Source organism: Capsicum annuum, chromosome 11, assembly GCF_002878395.1.
Source record: "Capsicum annuum cultivar UCD-10X-F1 chromosome 11, UCD10Xv1.1, whole genome shotgun sequence".
Lineage (NCBI taxonomy): Eukaryota > Viridiplantae > Streptophyta > Magnoliopsida > Solanales > Solanaceae > Capsicum > Capsicum annuum.
Window position 1 is genome coordinate 189,861,372 of NC_061121.1, and position 5,115 is coordinate 189,866,486.

The following is a 5,115-nucleotide window of genomic DNA, read 5'->3' on the forward strand; positions in this document are numbered from 1 at the left end:
CGAAACAACCTTATCCCAGATATCTTGGTCTAAATATTCACCGCACCAGTAAATCAATTTTTGATGCAACATCAGTAAATCCCACTGAGCTCACTACCAAATCATAGTAATTATAGTGACTGTAGCGAAAAGAAGCCGATTCCCCTAATCGATTGATCGTCGTTGTAGCGATTGTATAGAAAAGAAGTCGATTCCCTAATCGATTGATTATCGTTGAAGCGATTGTAGCGAAGAGAAGCAAATTTAGTACTGTGTTGTAGGTTTAAGCAAAGAGAGAAGCCATTGATTGCCTTTTTAGTGAAGAGAAGCAAATTCGGGGTTGTAGGTTAAAGCTAAGAGAGAAGCATTCTCCAAAAGTTTTAGTAAAATGCCTTTTTTGGGCGTACTTACGAAATTTTTTGTGAAAATGGAGGGAATAAAATAAGCATTTCTATAGCTTATATTATTATCTATTGCAACGCTTAATTATCAAATACGACGGTTATAGTATTATATTATAGTTAATTGAATAATTATTTTTTGCAATGCTTCAAACCGTCATAATAGACCTCCTATTACAACGCTTTATTAACGATCGCCAAAAAATTCGTTGTCATAGGGGTAATTTCCAGTAGTGACCGTTGTGTCACTATAGCATAATATTTCTCGCTATGGAGATGATCAACATGGTCAACGACCTCTATAATGGCGGGTGTGACTTTACGACGGTGTTATAGTGATATATGTTTCTATAGAGATGAAAGTCACAACTTTTTATTTAAAATTCCATAAAATAGTTTATTTTTCTAAACCTCATTTTGGAGCAAAGGAGGAGTGATTTGGGATAATATTTTCTTTGTTAGGATACGGTAAGGATTTCATCACCGATATCTAGTAATTGTTGATTTAGCCTTAGAATTGCTAAATTATGGAGCTTGGGAAGGGTTTTACTGCTGATATTAGTTTTTTTCTAGTTCAACGAAGTGAGTTAAGTTATAACTTAATGGGTTATGGTGATTAAAAGTTAGTTTACCCCTTGCATTTTTGTAGTTCAGTAATTAATCCATGGATTTGGTTGTTTTAGGTGAATTATGATAGAAAAGCCCTAGAACGAGAAGGGAATGATCATAAACTTGACCTTAGGAATTGAGTGTGAGTTATAATTCCCAACATAGTAGGTTATTATATTAATTATATGTTTGTATACATGTTTTAGACCAAGAGTAAGCGATAATGGTAAAGAAGGTCAAAGCTCTAGCTTAGAGGAGTTGTGCAAGTTTGCTTCAAGGTAGATGATAGTACTGTAGTTTAATCCAATAAGTATTCTATCTTCATGTTAACTACTTTGTAGTGTGGCTTGTTAGTACGTGTTATTTGGCGTAGTCAATGCAATTGATTTCATGCATATTATGATTTAGACCCACCTGATTGATAAATGAGGAATGTTTTGGTATTTGTAACATTCTCAAAGGTTATTGGAAAAATAAGGATGGTAGATACTTGTTTTTAGGGTCTTAGCAAATGAACAGAATTTATCCATTATAGGTCATGACTAGAGGGTGGATGTATTACCCATAATGTATATGTATGAGAGTTATGTGAATTGGATGGTTACTTGAGTGAATTGGGGAATATATATATATATATATATGCTTGATAATTGTTTACTTATCTTGACGTGTCTTGAGTTGGCTTGACTGAATGTTACTTGATGATATTTTGTTGACTTATTGATTTTAATCCTAAATAGTTTATTTGATGTTGATGTGCTAAGTGTATGTTATTTTTTTTATCATGGATTAACCTATAGTGCTATGTTGTAGTTAAATGTTCATAATCTCATCTTAGGTTGGCTAAATGACCCTATCAATATACTGTTGTTTTTATTTGTGTTGATACTACACTTGCCCTTATATTTTTTAGTGTAGTGCATATTTCAACGGCTCATATGAGACCTCACTTGTGATTCTAGTGCGTGATTTGAGATTTTAGTGTGAGTGGCATATCCGGGCTACCATGAGATCTTTCCTTTAAGTCATAGTCCTTTGATTTGGACATTATGAACTTTCTTATAATTTTGGGGTTGCATCCCCTCCTTGACAATATTAAATATTTTAGTGTAGACAACTTTTAGGTCCTAGGAATGGTTTTATTTTAAGTACAATGTTTCAAAAATAGTTTAAATTTGATTTTGTTTTAGATTTGGATTTTTTTAATGGTTTAGTTCTAATTTTCTCTTTTAACTATTGATTATGGGCTAGTTCTTGAGGTAGTTGCCTCTCCCACTGGGTGAGTAGTTTGGGTTCCACTCATGACGTATTTAGGTCATGACAGACTCAGTGTTAAGTTACTTGGGTATGAGCCTATATTTTTTCTTAAAGTGAAATTTCATGATTTCCTATTTGTCTTTAAGTATGAGTTCTGAGTGGATCTCTTTGAATCTATATAACGCCTCGAGACTGCCCCCTGAAAGTCACACAGTGCTTATGACTACAAGTTAGTGACTCATTACACTTATTGTTGAAAATCATCTTTTCTGTGGGACATTCTCTTAACCGACAAACATCATGCGAGCAACATAGAGTTTGATATAAAATCCTCAATCCTACAAGCCCGATATGCCTTACTAGGTTATAATGGCTTTCTAGGGTGATCACCTATACATGTAATTTTGGACAAGCTGAATAATTTTTGTACACGCCTATTTGGACAAGCTAAATGACAAATTTACGGTGGCATGTAGTTTATGAAACTAGGGTATACTAAACCCTCACTCATCAATGCTAGGTACTACTTCTAAATTGTACAATTGCTCATAAAATATATGAATTTCACCTTAAATTAGTATGTAAGTTGATAAGTCTAAAAATACAATATGCTTATGCCTCTATTTAATAATCGTAATTACATATATGAAATTCATATCTTGTTTGAAATTATAAGATCAAAACTAAAACCATAATTAAGTTGTAGTTGTCTATAATCTGAATAGTAAGTCTAAACTTCTTATAAACTGCGTGAAACATGTTAAAATCGCATACTTTACCAATTTTGGAACCTTTGTCAAGAACACAGAAATTCACTTCATAAGAATAACTATGCATGCAAAAACATGAGTCAACCAAGAATTTTCATGCTAAATATACTTTAATTGATAAAAAACATAATTAGTCAGAATTATGTGAAGTGGGTATGAGACCTAATTAGATATTCCATAAATGCAATTGTAAAAATGAAGTTTTGGGACACAAGGATGAAAGAAAATCCTTGTTCTAACCCCACATACCTGAACTTAGAAAGTTTCTTGAAGAAAACTTGAGTGTAGAGTTCTTGAGATAAAATTTTGGGAAGAAGCCTTCCTTTTGTGTTCTTGAGAGCTTAAGAGGAGAGAAAATGTTAAATTTTGAGTTAGTGGATGGTAAAACACATTTTGTACTAACTGTAGGACCAATTGGAATGTAAAATACCAAATTACCCTAAAAGAATTAAAGAAAATAGGGTTTTCGCTTCGCCCCGGCCACAGGCATGACACACCCTTATTGTGCCAAGCCAGCAACATTGAACGCCCTTATCATTGCAACTAATAGGTGTGGTATTCCTTTATCATGACAGGTCACTGGTTTTTGCATTAGGATGTGCCTTGACTCAATGGCATCATCTAAAAGCGGACCCTCACTTTTTGGGAGTTCTATTAGGCCCTCAAACTTAATCCAAAGATTCAAAAACCCTTTTTATTAGTCCCATTAACATTCCTAATCATCATTCCATCTAACAATAGCATTAAAACATATGGGAGCTATCAAAATAAAATGATTGAGCTTATTGGGCATAACAATCTATTTTATTTCCTTATTCGTACGGTGTTAGGTTTAGTCAGCCTTGGATTCCTATTAGTATATGTTATAGTACTGATGCTATATGTTCTCTTCTTTTATTGAGTGTAAATTGTGTTCGGAAATTTGAGATAAGACCTCACCTTTAGCTAGCAGTACCAGAGTCAATTTCAAGAGTGAGCACCATGACCAGACAGACTTTGGATCTTCTTATCATTATTTACATCCCTTGATTTTTGAATAAAATATTCTTATTTGTTCCTTATTTTGGATAATTATTTAACTTTTTGACATTCTTGTATGGTGATTTTAGGTCCCTAAAATTATAATAAAGAGAAGTTTTCGCACTCTATTAGTGGCTAGATAATTTTGTTGGTTTGATGTTGATTACTTAAAAATTTAATAAATACTAAAATTGTTTAATATTGAAGTAGGATAATGTGAATATAAATGTGGCATTGGGTTACAAGACGGTTTGGGTTAAGTATGATTGTCCCGTCATAGGTTAGGGTGAGTGTCAATCATAAGCGTTTGGGTTGTGACAAATACTTTGGTTGGTAATTTACTAAGTTACAATTTGATTGGTAGTTGTACTGATCCATTGTGTGATATTATACACTTATTTGTAATGGTGAAATAACAGTGGCGCATTATAGGGAGGGAGGGGATGGTGGGGTGTTTTTACTTTATGTAGTACACATAAATGTCATTTGACCAATAAAAATATCTTTCATCCAAACATTTTAGTTTCCCTTTAAGTTCTTGGAATTAATACAATAAAATTTTTTCCTTTACTATAAAAAATGACTTCAAAAATATATTTTTTAAATATATCTTATTTTTTTCTGACCTTATAGCCTTCCCCCATTTTTCTTCCCCTACACATAAAGAAAAAAGAAAAAACTAATATTTTTAATAAGCATAATATCAAACAAAAATCTCAAAATGCTTATTTAGAATGTTTTATTTTGATTACTCCCATTGTTTAATAATTTCATTAATTTATTGAAATTTAAATTAGTGTGCAAATTTGTATGAAACGTTATAGTGTCTTTTAGATTTTGGTGTATTTTTACTATTTTGTGCTTTTCATAGTTGTTATATGCAATTTTTGTGTAGTAAGATTAGTTGGCATTGTCCCCAATGCACTCGGGAGTGATTTGAGTGAGTTTGAGATCCTTAAAGGCTTAAGTGGTTAATTTGACTTTGGCCAGTATTTTGTGATCTGAGCGTCTGATGGTGATTTGGTCAATTTTATTGTATTCATAAAATCAATTTTAGGTTAATAGAATAGCCAATTTGA